Genomic DNA, 16462 nt, shown 5'->3' on the forward strand with positions numbered 1-16462 from the left:
ATGGTTCTGGGAGCCCGAAGGGGCGGTTCTATTCTGCCCTGTACTGTAGCTATGAGTAGGATTCAACTCAGTGTGTTTTTGAGTTTAAGGGTGATCTAAAGTCGTTGTGTACTTGACTGTTAAACAAAAAGCCAGTGGTTCAAGCTACCGGAAGCTTCCTGGGAGAAAAGACCTGGTGATTGTAACTCTTACAGCCCAGAAAGTCCTATGGGATGGTTCTCCTCTTTCTTACATCAGAATTCTCCTCTCTGCATCAGAATTGACTTAACAGCCCACAACATTTATGGTCTACTTCTTGGCTCCTTGGAAATTTCTGCTAAATCACATTGCTCATTTATATGGCAAAATCAGAAGAATAAGCAAGTATAACCTGCCCCCCTCTCAAATTAATCTATTAATCCATTGTGTTATTGATCAGTTATGAGGGCGAATCAAAAAGGATTGCCACTAGGGTTCCAGTCTATACATGCAAGGGATTATTCCTAATACACGCTTCAACCAATCTCTGTGATCAGTGGGTGGCTGAAGACTGGTCCTCTCAGTAATTTGCTTTTCTTAGTGTATTAATCTGGGTAATTTAGAGAAACAAATTCACAGAAACTCATGTGTAAGAGAGAGTTTTATATAAAGGTTAAGTGCCCATCAAGAAAACATCCCAACCCAGCGCTGCCCAAGCCCACAAGTCCAACATTAACCCATTAATCCATATGTCCAACACCAATCCACAAAGTCCTTCTCCATCTCACAAAACACACACCATGATGCCGACTGCAGGAGGAAAACCAAATCAGTGAACGTGTAAGCATCTCAGTGCTGGCAGGGGACTCCACACGGGTGCTCTAGCACCCAGGGCTGCATCAGGGTAGGTCCATGTGGTTCGATGAACGAACAACCTCACTTAGTCTCACTGAGGCCCCTTCAAAAAAGGTCAAACAATGGCTTCCAAGGGGATGTGCTGGGCCACATACATTCAAAGCAGAGAGGCCAGCCCAAAAGCCTATGATAACTGGTTTTTGGAGATTCCTAAGGGGTAATCCTAATAGATTTTCTTGAAGAACACAGGACCATCACAGGGGACTTATCAGGAAGAATTTTTTTTAATTGGAAACTGCATTATGAGGAAACGTCCAGAAAAGTTGTGTCAAGGCCGTTTTCCCCCATCCCAACAATACACCTCATTCTTTGAGGGTGTCAAGGACTGTCCTCTTGGAATTGGGGAAGCCATAGCCCGTCCATCCTATAGCCTTGATTTTTTTCCCCTTCAGACTTTTGGTTGTTCCTCAACCTCAAAGAATATTGAAAAGGAAATACGATTTGAGTCTTTCAGACGTCACCACAAATCCAAGTTAGAAACACACGTAGGAACGCGCCTCATTAGTAAGCTGAAGACTCCCTGTATTTCTAATACTGAGTCATCCTTCCATCCTGGAAATACCATGCTCTTCTTCTCATAATTGTGTTAATATTATTTTACGTAGGGTTTTTAGTTGCTATTTCAAGGAAGAATTTCTGTGGTGAGAGCGTGTGTGTCTGTTTCTGTTAGGTTTTGATATCCGTGTGGTTATTTTATAAACAGAACTTGGAAGGTTTCCTTCTCTCTCAGAGAGGATCATAGCACCCACTCATCTATTCCTTACAGTCCCGGGGAAATCCCCCCGGGACATCATTTGGCAGGATGTTTTGTGCATGACGGTAGAGGGAAGTACAGTTCTTAGCTGTTTCTTCTACAGGAATTAACCTATGCAGACTGTCTGGCTTTTCTGGGATGTCGCCAATGAATTTGCATAGAGTGGAACAAAGTAATCTCTTGCAATGCTTTTAATGTGAAATTTTCCTGTATCTTTGGTCATTTCTTGGCATTTTATGAAGATAGACTTATAAACTAAAAAAAATTTTTAACTACAAACCTTAGCATTTTGTATCTTTGTGGGAAATTAACACTGAGGGCAATATGGCGAGGACTATATATCCTAACTATTACAGCAGGAATATGGAAAGCTGGTATTCCACGGTGGAAACGCCTCCACTTTAGTGAGTTAGAAGTAAAGTCCAAGGACATTATCCTGCTTTAAAAATCATTCCCACAGATTCTCCCCTTAACAGCTATCCCACCTTAAAGTGAACACGTGGTTGATTCCATCTCCTTACAGACGCCGACATTGTCCTTTTGTTCTCTCGTCCCACGTTGACACCAACCACCCCCTTCCAAGACAGGTGTTAGGTTTCCTCACCGTGAGCTCAGGCACCTTTGATATAGCTACCATCCACCTTGTGACGTATGTAATTACTGAATATGCATGTTTTCAGCTTGCCAATAAAGATCCCAAGATAGTAAAGACTCGCTCTCACTTCTCCCAGTTCTCCAACGTGCTCAGTTCTGCGAGGTCCATCAGGAGGAGCTGAGGTGAGCATGCCCCCATAAGATGTGTCTGACCGACTCCTTTATTTTACTCTCTCTCCTATCTTTCTTATCCCCTATGACTTTACTATAATCTGTGTATATCATCATCATACATTTGCGCCTTCTGGTCCCTCAGTTGTTGGAGGCTGGTTTCCTCAGACATATCTTGACTATATTTCCTTTGTTTCTTCATTAGGTTAGCCCACTCTGGAATCTATTGCTGCTTTTTCCTCATTTTAATTTTACTGTCCCCATGGGTGCTTTCGAATGTGTGGTCTCTTCTTTCATCCCTGCTAATATGTTCTCTCTGCTTTACTGGAGCTAATTTTGATTCCACCACCACCACCCCTCATTTTTTTTAACTTTGCATATAATTTGCTTTATGTTATATTTTCTTTGGAGCCCTGTTTTTGTTTATGAATTCTGGTGGCACAGTGGCTTAAGCATTAGACTATTACCTGCTTGCAAGATGGTTTCAAACCCCGCAACTGCTCTGAGGGAGAAAGACGAGTCTGTCTACTCCCGTAAGATTGACAATCCCGCAAACCGAAGGAATGATAGTCTGCTCCAATCTTGAAGGTCACTATGAGTCGGAAACCTCTGGATGGGAGTGGGTTTAGTTTCCATTTGGAAGAAAGAGTTCCATTGGCCGATCCTAATGATTGGCTTTCATGGGGACCCTGCCACTGAATGCCGCGTGTGGATGAACCATTGCTTCCCTGTGACCTGGAGTGTGACCAAGGAAGGACAAGAGGCTCCACTCTGGGGATTTAAGGGGTACAGCGTCACTTTAAAGATCAGCGAGGATCCAGAGCAGTGGGCTGCCTTTGAACTGTGTGCATTGCTGGTGGCAGCAGTCAGTGCCTGGGTACCAGTGGCTGTGTCTCTGGTCTCCCAGGTAACGGCCAGAGGGAGCAGTGGTACAGGGCCCTGGGGCAGGGCTGTGCCTGCTGGATCGGATCAGTAGGTGCTGCTGGAAGAGGCGTGGAGAGACTAACAGAGCAGGGAAAGGAAGATAACCCGAATGAATCATTGCTTGTTAGGTATCAGTACTGGATCACCGAGTAAGCAAGGTAAGCATGACTTCTTTGTGCTTACTTCACTAGTCACGTGCTTCCACCCCTTCAAAAATAGAAAAATACAGAACACCCAGATAAATTTGAATTCCAGATAAACAAGGAATGCTTTTCTTCTTTTGATTCCAAGCGTACTCCATATATAAAAGACTATCAATTGTTTATCTGAAATTCAGATTTAGCTGGGAGTCTTGCATTTGCTCTGTCGGTCAGCCTTCGGTAAGAATACTGTTTGGCAGCTCCTCTCCCTGTGGACCGTGTCATGAGCACTGCTATGATCGACGTGACTGTAAGCCCTAAAGAGTGTGCTGCTGGTTATGATCAAATCCATTCCTACTCCCGGGAGCCACATGCGCAGAGAACTGGTCCCGGGGCTCCCAAAGCTAGAGATCGTTATGGACACAGACCGTCACATTTTTCTGCCCTGGAGCTCCAACAACCAAACCCTTTTGCACCTTTTCTCTCGCTGCCATTCTGTCGATTCACACTCATGGTGGCCCTAGAGGACGGAACTGCACTGCAACTCTCTGAGAGTAGAAAACGCCATCACTTCCCACAGAGCAGCTGGGGGTTTCAAACTACTGGCTTTGTGGTTAACAGCCCCAAATGCAACCCACCAAGGCACCGGAACTGCGGCATAGGGCTTTAAATGTTAAAGGGTGTGGCCCTTTGCAGGCAGATCTCCCAGTCTGCTTCAGAAGCAGCTGTAGGTGGCTTTTAGCTACTAGTCACCAGTCTTTTAGCTACTAGTCCAAGGCTCCCCATTTACTAGCCCAGGGGCTCAAAGTGCTGGTCAAGCCTGGTAGGAATTTTGTGTTTCTTATATGTTGTTGTGTTTCCTTGGTGTTTATAATGCTAGAGTTGTTTACTTACAAACTTGTGAACTGTGGTAGGCGGGGTTGCTAGAGAAACAAATCCAGTGATACTCATCAATGTATATGAAAGAGCTTTATATCAACAAGTAATCTTGTATTAAAAGAAGGTATCTCAGCTCAGTCCAACTCAAGTTCATAAGTCCAGTGCAAGTCAGAGACTTCTTCAGACTCTAGTAGCTGGTTGTGGCAGTTACATCATCTCCTGTCAACTTGTGCAAAGGGGTGGAGGCTAGCCTGTCAATCATATCATAGCCAATGAGGCCTCTGTGTGGGTATGGCTTTCTCCTAAGGATTCTGGGAACTCCTGTCTTCCTTCCTGGAGGTGGGACACACACTCTTTCTGCTTCGTTCTTTCTGCTGACAAAGCACATGGAGTCACACTGATCCTAGCCAGAGCCCTGGAGCTGGAGGAGCTCTGAGATGCTTCTGCTGCCACTGGATCGATAAGACTTTCCGCCCACTGGTCTGTGATCTTCCAGCATTTGGCATCATTGCAGGTGTTGCGTGAGTCTGAAGAGGAATTTATGGACTGATATCAGACATCTGGGCTAATGTCAGCCTGATGGACTTGATCTGGACTGGGCTGGGATGTTTTCTTACTATACAACTACTTTTTGATATGAAGCTCTTTCTTATACACATTTGAGTGTCTCTAGATTTCTTTCTCAAGTCAACCTGGCCTAATGCACTGGTGATGGAGAAAAGTGAAACAAGAAGAAGTAAGATCATAAGCTGATGGGTGCAGAGTCACGTGGATCCAAGGTTGGTGGAAACATGCCAGAACCCTAAAAGCTCTCAGAGATGAACCATTCACATGTGGCTGCCCTTGGATCTGTGTTTCTCAACCTTCCTAATGCATCAACCCTTTCAGACAGTTCCTTATGTTGTGGTGACCCCAAACCATAACATTATTTTTGTTGCTACTGGGTGTTGTTGTTTTTTTTGCGTGTTCATGGACTTGTTTTAATTTTCCTAAACTTGAAATTATATATCAATAATTGATGGTCCGTTTTGCAGTCAACCCTGTCCTGCTGATATTGAACTTCTCCATTATCTCTTTAAAAATATATAGTCCATTTGATTTCTGTTTTCCTTCTCTGGAGAAGTCTTCATGGATTAGCAATGAAGAAGTTGTTCTTGCAAAATTCTATCATACATTTTCCAGCTTTGCTTCTATGTTTCCAACTTTTAAATTCCAATTGCCATTATTATGCGTTTTTTTCTTTTTAAAATCATTTTATTGGGGGCTCATACAATGCTTATCACAATGCATACATACATCCATTGTGTCAAGCACATTTGCACATTTGTTGCCATCATTATTCTCAAAACATCTGCTTTCCACTCGAGCCCCCGGCATCAGCTCCTCATTTTTCCCCCTCCTTCCCTGTTCCCCCCTCCCTCATGAGCCCTTGATAATGTACAAGTCATTATTATTTTGTCATATATTACACTGTCCAATGTTGCTACTGTTATGAATCGGGCGACCCCTGTGAAAGGGTCATTCAACCCCAAAAGGGGTCACGGCCCACAGGTTGAGAACCGCTGCCCTAGAGGCAAGCAAGAGTCCCAGAAGGCAGGAAGGTGCAAAAACAGAGAGAGAAAAGTTCCCAATCTCGGGATTATAAGAAGGCCACACTCCCAAGGAGGCATCACCAGGCGGTGACCTCATTGACACTTTCATACACTGTCAGGTTGACACAAAGTCTAATTGCTACAGGAACTTTGCCCGGCTAACAGAAGTCTAAATTCCCACAAAAGCTCGCCTCCACCTAGAAAGGGATGTGGAATTTAAGAGATTAAAGGTCTAATCTTGGTGTGGTAGTTAGGTGATTTTATGTCAACTAGACACTCCTGGCTAGGGGTGGAGATAAACCTGCCCATCAGGCCACCACCTGCTGCTGTGTCCTTGGGAATGTGGCCTTTTAAGTGTGGGGATCCTGGGGTCCACCCTCTCTGACTCTCCCCCTTCACCTTGGCCACCCTGAGAGCTGCTGGAGCCCTGTCACGTTTCTAATGACCTTGGATCCACACTACTCTGAACCCACTGTCCTGTGACCGTCTTGCATCCTGCATTGTTCCCATGTGGCATATGAGTCTGAAGAGGGACTTATGGACTAGGATCAGACTTACGGACTTGAGTTGGACTGGGCTGGGGTGCTTTCTGGTTATGTAATTACGTCTTCCTCTCAAGCTCTTTCTTATACAGATATGAGGGTCGTTGTATTTGTTCTCCAGCCAACAGGCCTGACACACTTGGAAACTACTGTTTATTACTCAAGTAATAGTAAACAAGTCACGTATTAAATCTGAACTTTGGGTTTTTTTGGTAAAAAATTATAACTAACCAAAACCCAAAAATCCTGTAACTAAAAACTCCTTCATACAAAAAACAGATTAAAAATAATAATAATAATTTCACTGCTATCAAGTTTATTCTGCAGACCCTATAGGATAGAGTAGAACTGCCGTTGTGGATGCCCTAGCTAGAAACTCTCTATGGAAGCAGAAAGCCTTATCTTTCTCCTGTGAAGCAGCTGGTGGGTTAGAACTGCTGTCCTTTCAGTTACTAGCCCAGCGTGTAACCCACTATGCTACCAGGGCTCACTTATTAAAGAAATGAACGTCTGAGGCTCACACCACTAATTCTACTTTTTGCCTATTTATTGGGTTATCTTGTAACATTTTTCATCCTTCATATCAGTGTGTCACATTCAGATCTTATAATTGGAAAGATGCTCCTTTGAGATGTTGATCCAATCCTATCCCAGTGGATCCCAGCATGGCAATCTTGCCTGTTGTTCGCTTCTATTTTGTGGGAGTGTCCCGAGTGACTAGGATTGGTACCGTGACTTTCATTCTTGTTAGTTAGCATTGAGTATGTTCCTAACATGAGTCAGTGACATGTCTCCCCCTGCTGCACGGTGTCTTTCCCATCATATCACAGTGCAGCTGTGAGCTCAGCCGACTCATAGTTCAGCTTCATAGAAAAGAGCACAAGCCCAGTGAATGTTTCCCTTTGTTTTCAGACAAAGTTTTAGAATCCCTCAGGGCCAGTGTTGTGCTTTCTCTCTCCCGCTAGTTGGTCTGCCTGCGCTGCAACATGGACTGCTTACTTGGCCTATCAGAGCACTGCGAGTTTGCATCAGGGGATGAGCAAGTAGGTGTCTGTCAGGGGAGCCAGCCCCCAACAAATCTTCACAGGCCCAGCAGGCACAATTGTACGGCAATAATAAGTAAAGATTGTAGTAAAGTCATAGAGAATAAAAGGAAAGATGGCAGAGAGAGTAAAACAAAGCAGTCAGACACATTTCATGGTAGCATGCTCACCTCAGCCCTGCTCGGTGGTCCACATGAGGATGTGGAAGGTTGGAATTGCAGGAGTGAGAGAGAGGGCAGAGAAGGAGGACTGGGGGAGAGGAAACAAAGGAGAGAGGAACCGGGGACCAGGGGAGAGGGGGCCGGAGAGAGGGAGCATCTTTATTATTTTGGGGCTTTTATGGGTAGCCATTAGTCATGCATACTCAGGAGTTACATAGGTCTCAAGGTGGGTGGGACTCACAGTAAAGTGCCTGAGCTCACAGGTGAGGAAACCTATTACCTGCATTGGGGGAAGACATGAGGGGGGATGGGTGCCTCTACAGGAAACAGAACCAACCATGTGCTCACTTTAAGGCAGCATTGCTGTTGGGGGAGAATCTACGGGAATGACATTTGCTAGTTTCCCACATTTCCCCCTTTTGTTTTATGTATTAAATTCCAAAGAGCCACAGGGGCGACTTGGTTATTTTCTATACATTGAAAGCTGTCAAGGAAAATTTAATGACCAAATTAATGTAGCCCAAAATTCAGGCTTATGGCAAGCATTTTAAATCCAGGCATGGGGAATAAAGTCCCCCTCTGCCAATCCGCTACTGGAGGAAGGTCTAAGAGGGGCTGAGAGTAGAGCCAAATAGGAATGCCTGCTTCTGTGGTTAAAGCTGCCAGCCACATAGCAATCAGAGAGAATAATTTTGAGTCAGCACCTTGTAGGAGGGTAAAGTGGGGAACAATGCCATGAGAATGTGATTAGGACTTACCTGCAACCCACAAAGGTGAAGGCCCCCCTCCACCCCCAGAAACCCAGTCTGCCAGGCTTCTTAGCGAGAGAATAAAGGAGTCATCCTTAAACATTCTCTTCTCGTCCTCTCCTCCCCACAGTGTTTGCTATATGCACAAAGTTAAAAAGGGCCATGGAGGCAGTATGATTTTCCTTCGCACGCCTTAGCTTTCTATAGAAGCAACACATGATAGCAAGGACATAAATTATGATTATGAGCATCACTGTTAGGCTGGAACCCAGGCTGTGAGAAACACTTTGAACCCAAGCACGTGGGTGCAATCCTTCCACACTATCCACCAATTGTTTAATCCAATCAGAGCCAGCGGATGCCTAGAATCTGTCTTTGAATATATAGAAAATATCCTTTTTTAGCTGATTAATATCTAATGAAATGTTTCTCTTAAACCCTTGCAAATGTTTTCTAATCAAATCCCAATCATGCAATATTTTATTATATGGGTAAGGGGTTATAGAAAAATCAGTTACATTCCAATCACATGTTAGCATTAGTTGATGTCGCAAGCCAATGATCTGATCTCCCAACCTCTGGGCAGTCTGCTGCAGCTCCGCTACTCCCCTCCTCCCCCCAGTTCATCGCCCACCTTTGCCTGAGTGGCCCAGAGCTGATGCGAGTCCACTTGCCGCTCTGGCACAAAATGTTCGGTTTTGATGGACTCTTGTAGCACACCCCCAGCGATGGCAGCAGTGGTGGTGATGGCTATAAGTCCGATTATAGCTGCGACCAGCATTCCCACCAATGGTGAGGTCTTTTCAGCATCTCCGACACCACTTGCATCATGAGGGACGATTCTGGACTACTCTCCCATCTGCGCTTCATCTCCACCCGGATCCACACCCGCATCCTGCTCTTTAGGATGAGGATGCTGTCTTTCGAAAGGTTTATAAGCAGAGCATGGTTAATGCACGTGAACAATTTACAATTATGGCAAGAGGCACTGCAAGCAGTTTCATGATGTTTCCTACAGCAAGCACATAAGGCAGCTTTACACACAAGACTATGTATCGAGTCTCATTCTGGTGAAAAGGATAAGTATAGCCAGACTGACTGGTGCCAGTAAAGCTACCAGTATAACCTTTTCAAGGTTTAGTGGCAAGAGGTAACTTCCATAGGCCCCACTGGTCAGGTCCTTTCATAGGCCTCAGAAACCTGGGGCAGGGAGGTGCAAGACCTGAGCCTTCATGCCAGACCACTAACTTTGACCTGGTGGTAGCAATGCCATTAGGAGTCTTATGCCATTCACAATTACTGATATAATCATAGGAGGTGATGTTGGATTCCTCTGAGCAATTAGTTAGAAATTTTCTGTGGGGGCCCCAATCAATAATAGTTACAGTGTCATTTCTTAATACCTTTCCATGTGGCTCTGATACTTGAGCCATTTGAGTCTGTCAGCAACGGCATGCCAGTAACTCATAACTTTACACGTTTCCATAGCTCCTCTTGCCTCCACAGTAGTGGAGTTGTCATATTCTGCAAATGCCTCACCCATTATCATGTACAAGCCATAGCTGGTTTCCTTAAAGACCAGCCAGTTATTCCATGTTTGAGAATTAACAGATAAACAGCTAGGGCTGGCACCCACACATAATGCAGAGTTTCAAAACCCTGAGTGAAATTAAAATTTTGGCCTTCCTCATTGGGTGTCTGGCTATTCCCTTGACTCTCAGGTCACAGCATCAGCTTCCCTCCTTTCTTCTGGGCCTTGTTGGCTGAAGAGAAATCCACTTATCTCCTTTGCCTGTGAAAACATAAACAAATAGCTCCTCCTTTCGGGGTGTCAGCAACCAGGAAACAATCATAGTTAAAATTGGGTGGTTTCTCCATCTCTTCTATATCCATCATCTTTCTCCAAATGTGGTTGCATCCATCTAAGGGGAGTCCTTCAGCTTTATTCTGCAAAAATATAAATGTATGGCCCTTTCCCCGCATGATAAATGGACCTGGATCCCAAACACAATTCCTTTCTTCCTCGGACTTCTTAGGACCAGCTTTTTCTATAGAAGTGAAAATGTGTTTATCTGCCTTAATGGTGTTACAAGCTTTTAGCAAGGAGGAGAACTTTTTAGTTAAAATGACTAAATGAACTTTGTCACACATGGGATTACTCTTCTCCCCCTTCTGTTTTAACAATGGAGAGTTTAAAGCACTGCTAGCAATCATGGTTAACTTTTTAGGGTTTGAATTTGAACCAGTAAAACTACTAGTTCGACCCCACTGTCACACAAACCTTGGATCCTAGCTCTCAGAGAATTAGGAGAGCTCATTGGATTTAAGGGAGCTTCCTTTTTTTAAAATTAATAAATATTTTTATTGGGGCTCATACAACTCTTATCACAATCCATACATACATCAATTGAGCAAAGCACCCTTATACATTTGTTGCCCTCATCATTCTTGTTTTTTACATTTTATGAGGGACTCACACAACTCTTATTACAATCCATACATCTACATACATCAATTGTATAAAGCACATCTGCACATTCCCTGCCCCAATCATTCTCAAAGCATTCGCTCTCCACTTAAGCCCTTTGCATCAGGTCCTCTTTTTTTTCCCCTCCCTCCCCGCTCCCCCCTCCCAATGTGCCCTTGGTAATTTATACATCGTTATTTTGTCATATCTTGCCCTATCCGGAGTCTCCCTCCCCACCCCTTCTCTGCCGTCCCTCTCCCAGTGAGGAGGTCACACGTGGACCCCTGTAATCAGTTCCCTTAAGGGAGCTTCTTAACACACTACAGATGATTTGAAAGACTGAAAATAATTCTTAATAATTTTGTTTAATTGTTTTTTAACTAACTTACCAAACTGACATTTTTTTCTCTAAGTTTACCAATAAGGTTACAGGCTCAATTAAACCATATTGCCCTTCAGGCTCTTTACATGCTAGGATTTTACAGTCTTGCAATATTCTGACCTGGTTAACTTCTCTCATTCCTTCCATGCTGGATTGAGGGGAAGTTAATGGGCAGGCCTTAGACCCTCCTGGATGCCCTAAAGAAGTGACCCCATGTTCAAAATAGAAAAACCCTTTTCCTCCAATTTCTAATTCCATGTGAAGGAAGGCACGTTGTTTCCCCACAACAGCTTTCCAAACAACTCCTTGATGTACAGCGTGGTCAGACTTCTCGAGTACTCTTTCCTGATAGGTATACATTTTCACTCTAGACATGCAAGGAAACAAAATTGGCTTAAGCGCTCTTCCTTTATAAACCATGGTATATCAGATTTTATCACTGCCCTAATTTCTTCTACATAATCCTGATTAGTAACTCCAGCAACAATATGAACACTTTGAGAATTTAGGTTGGACTTTTCTAATAAATGTCTTATAGTTCTTTTAGGTAGTGGATCCCAAGAACCACTCTTAATAATTTCTGATTTAATTGCAGCTTTTGGCTGTGATACATGGGCACATAGATACCTTGACACACAGAAACATATTTGCCTTCACATGTGCTTGTGTGCTTAACCAGGTCTGCTCTGGCCTCGATCTTCATCCTCCACTCCAATCCCCATTGGACCTCAGTTGTCAACAGTATTTACCACAAGTCTAGGCTTCCCTTCAAGAGCAATCAGACCACCCCACCGGAAGTATGGGCCACTCCCTTCTGATAAGAATCATAGATTGCTCCCCTGGAGCAGAGCTCAGGGACACCTAAGGTCAAGCCAGCTCAGGGATGACCAAGGTTAAGCCGCCATCTTTACTCTAGAGCCCACCCATCTTGTTCTGTATGTATCTTCCTATTGCGAGTATGTCCCTCGTCTGTCCCCTTCCTGTTGTGTTTTTGCTTCTAACACATCCCCTTCCACAACATGGTTTGCATGTCCAATATTATATGTGTGTGAGAGAATATATTGTCATTCTATCTCTATTTCTATCTCTATTTCTCTCCATTCTGCCATCAGCATAAGTGAGCCCTTGCATGCCTTGTCTGATGTTTCTTTAAATTAGACTGCAATTACACAACTGCCCAGGACACATTTGATTGTGGACGATGATCTCCCATGGGAAAAGACATGGCATGCTCTCCTGGTAATCACACGACTGTCCTTTTGGACATTCTTAGCACCCTGTCACACTGTGGGCCCTCCCCTCAGAGCACCTCCTATCATCTGGGAAAGGTCAAACCCTTATCTTACTGCATGTTTAAAGCTAGAAATCACTTTTTACCGTAACAAAAAGTGTGTGTTGTAAAAAGTTGGACTGGGACTAAGGGGAGCTAAATAGGAAAATGTAAAACTAAGCAGGGCTAATAACTAGACACTAACAAAAAGAAGAAATTTGAGGGAAACTGGCCTATCACTCAGCCAATATCTCTGTAAGCACCTTATTTCAGATCCCCAGGTCTCTCCCTACACACGTCCGTATTGGGTGCCATCGAATGCATTTAGACCCCTCCCAGGCCTATCTCTGTGACCAGAGAGCTGTCCCATAGGGATTCCTAGTCTGCCATCCTTCCATGCACAGAGACCATGTCTTTTCTCCAATGGAGGAATAGGTGGATTTGAACCACCGACTTCTTGGTTAGCAGCAGAGTGCTTAACTGTGTCCCTAGAACACACTGGTGTTTCCTTTCATTGGTTTTCTAGAGGGAGTTCACACTCTACCTGCTCTTCTGGAACATTTTCCCACATTGACCATCTCTATTTATCCCAGAAGACAAATGCTTATCCTACCAACCTGCAGGTGGCACAGCTGGGCCAAAAACTGTCCTGAAAAGGAGGTTTGTCCAAGTCCTGGCCCTTGACTGGGGTAGGTGATCCTGTCTCCTGTCCCAAGGCTCTCCTGCTTTCCGTGGCCCAGGTGTCAAAAGGAGGACAGGCCAGCGGCCCTGCAGGGGTAGCCCCTTGCCAACTCCTTGAGTGCTCACATAGTGCTTCCTGAAGAGGCAGTCTGTGAATTTGTTTGGATCAGAACCTGTACCGGGAACCCCAGGTGAAGGCTAAACAATGCAGCTGTATCCTGTCACCGAGGCCCAGCAGAGCCAGTCTGTGGGAGCGGAAATGTGTGTCAAGTACCCAAAGGGAAGTGTGAGTTGTGCTAAATGATGGCCCTCCCAGGCATTTGACCAGGGGATCTAGAGCCCAGAGAATAGTGTGGAGACACAGAGAATTCACTGCAGTGACCAGGAAGGGGATCCGCACACCCTCTTCCTCCTCAGACCACATTTCTCCAGCATTCCCCCAAATCACGCCCGGGGAAGAGACATGGTCTGCTGGTCCAAGTGTGCATACCCCATGTACATTCTTCCCCTCTCAGTCCCTGCCCAGCCAGCACTCAGTGTGGGGGACAAACTCCCTCTGGGATCACTGGGATCCTCCTCATAGGGGAAATTCCTTCCATGCCGCAGGGAATGTGGAAAACAGGCACAGGACACAGCAAACCCCCAGTGGGCTGAGCACCTTGTGAGAACCAATCAGGGGCATGTTCTGACAGGATCACCAGGCTGCTGCCAATCACATAGGCTTTGTCAGAGATGGAGCCTTATCACCTATCACTAAACACCTTCCCGAGCACTGGTCTGCCAGCCATCCATTCATGTTCTGTGTACCCCTCAAAGGCATTCATTTCCAGGCTGTTCATCCCCAGGACTGTTGTCCTGGAGTCCCAGTCCTCATGACAAGCCATGATGGATACCGCCCCACCTTCCAGCACTTTGGACAATGGCTTCACCTTCTCCATTCCAACCCCTTTGTCGAGAGGCCAGTGAGGGAGTTCCATTATCTGGTGTGGAGTGGATTCAGAGTGAAAGGGTGGAGTTTAGCCTGTCTATCTTGCAACAGCTTGCTGTCCTCATTTGGAGACACTAAGAAGATAAAGAACTGACTGGAGGAGGGACTCACACTCACTCCATGTCAGACACTATTGGTGAGCAGACTGATGGCGCTGCACTGATGCAGGCAGAGGCCTGGGAGCAGGGGAGCCATGTGGAGACCCAGGACAGTACTGAAATGCTTGTCCCACCACTGCCTCCACCAGACTTTCCCCCCACTGGCCGCCTGTGATCTTCCCACATCTACATTTAATACATAGCTGCAGGAGTCTGAAGAGGAATTTATGGACTAGTATCGGACCTGTGGGCTGATATTGGACTTATAGTTGGGCTGGGATGATTTCTCAATATGCAATTGCTGTTGTATATGAAGCTCTTTCCTGATACACATGAGAGTATCTCCATGAGGACGGGCTGGAAGAAGTGAGGCGGAAGGCGAACACATCTCTAATGTGGCGTGAAGCATATTGTGCAGTAGGGAGGAAAGAGACTTCCGCATAAGACGATCATGCAGCAGGACGGGGCGAGCAAGAACACAGAGGCAGCCAGCTCTATTGAGAACTCTATTGTGGGAACAACTGGAGCGGGGCTGAGGTCTGGGCATTTACCCACTCACAGCGCCCCTGGGCGCTGGATCTTCCTGGGGAAGAAAGGAATTCTACGTTGGGGTGGGGTTGGATTTCAGAAAGGTTTAGATTTAGAGGCAGGCTGGGGAGCACAAGGTCCATCAGGAGTGGGCCTAACTCGGCAGCAGAGGCAGTCCAGGAGAGGCCCAGAGCAGAACCCAGGGGCCTGGTGTTTCTGCCAGGATGGCCTGCCACTCGGAAGCAGCATCCACCTGGTTCTGGTTGGGGGCTGACTGGAAGTTGGGGTCCACTGATTTCTTCTCCCGGCTGTTGTTCCTAAGAGAGACTTTGCCTCGGGCCTGCCTTCCCTGAGCCCTTTGGCCTCTGTTTGCATCCAGTGGTTATTCGTGGTCCATGTCCTCCTGGTCCTCAGTTTTCACGTGAACGCAGCAGCGGGCACGAAGTTTCCTCAAAAATGAATTTGAGGTTTCTCCCCAGAGCTCCCTAGAGCAGCAGCTGTGTCCTCCTGCCCCGTTACAATGGCGTTTGGTAACCTTGGGTCCTCAGGAGGTTTGCCCTGAGTCAGGCCGGCCAACACAGGCTGGTGCCCTGAGTCCTAGTGTTCCACGGGCACAGCAGCCTCAGGAATCCCCCTGGCTTTGGGGTGAAAGTCAGGCTGATTGGCCAGGCCTGGAGGTCCTTCTCTAATTCCTGCCTGAGAGGACCTTCAGCTGTGGGCTCTGGGGGCAGACACCTCAGACAGTGATGGGTTCCATTCTGCCAGAGGCAGCGACATCATATATCAGCATCCTGACAATGCAGCATCCTGGTTTCCTACACAGTGTTGGCCTTGCTGCCCTCTGATACTGAGCTGGCTTGTCTTGTTCCCTGCCAGGAGGCTGCCCAAGCCTTCCACCCCTTCCTCCATATCCCACGGGTAGCTTTGCTAGGCCTTGTCTCGGTTTGACAGAGCCATGCCACATTGTGCAAGTGACCCTTTTGTGTGTCCCCTGCACCTCCATTTTTGGGAGGACCAGAGAATATCCAAGGACAGCCACTGCTGGGGTTGCTCTCTGTTGATTGGATGTTTGTGCAAGCCATTCTTCCCAATTAGCCCAGGTCTGTCTTACAAGGAGCCTGGGTCCTGGGCTGACAGGGCTGGAAGCCACTGCCCCGTCCTTGAAAACTTTAGAGTCCCAGGATGTTCCTCCACAAGCAAGGATAGTCCCCTGGGATATCAGCCTAACTGGGCAGGCCACCAAGTTCCATAGCAAATTGTGGACCTGTGTGTACCACTGCGACATGAGGGGTGACCCCGAAGCCAAGTATGGTAAGAATGGGTCATTTCTCTCATAGGCCTGTGGGGCTAGGGGCTGGGAGGCTCCCAGACTGGTCCAGGCGGTATTGGGCCAAGTCAAGGTCATCTGCTCAGCAGGGTACCAAGGCAGCTGTGTGGATGGCTTCAAGTGGCAGAGCATGTCCCAAAGATGGTAAAGCAAGGCCCTCTGGTGGTGGAATTGCTGCCGCCTCTGCTCGCAATCCAGGAAGAACTGGATTCTCTTTGTCAGTGGGCATGTGCGCCATCCTAACCAGGGCATTGACCCAAGCTGGCAAGACTGGGCTCCATCATGGTGCCCAGAATGCA

The 16462-nt window shown here is 46.3% G+C and overlaps 1 long non-coding RNA gene across 1 annotated transcript in view; it reads left to right on the forward strand.

Moving 5' to 3' along the window:
* Positions 1-16462, forward strand: part of LOC142454811 (uncharacterized) — a 121149-nt gene that overhangs the window by 1852 nt on the left and 102835 nt on the right. The window contains exons 2-3 of the long non-coding RNA XR_012785713.1: positions 2308-2404; positions 5023-5114. This is a non-coding gene — a long non-coding RNA (uncharacterized LOC142454811). The remainder of the gene's footprint in view (positions 1-2307; positions 2405-5022; positions 5115-16462) is intronic.

This window comes from Tenrec ecaudatus, chromosome 8 (genome assembly GCF_050624435.1).
Source record: "Tenrec ecaudatus isolate mTenEca1 chromosome 8, mTenEca1.hap1, whole genome shotgun sequence".
Classification (NCBI taxonomy): domain Eukaryota; kingdom Metazoa; phylum Chordata; class Mammalia; order Afrosoricida; family Tenrecidae; genus Tenrec; species Tenrec ecaudatus.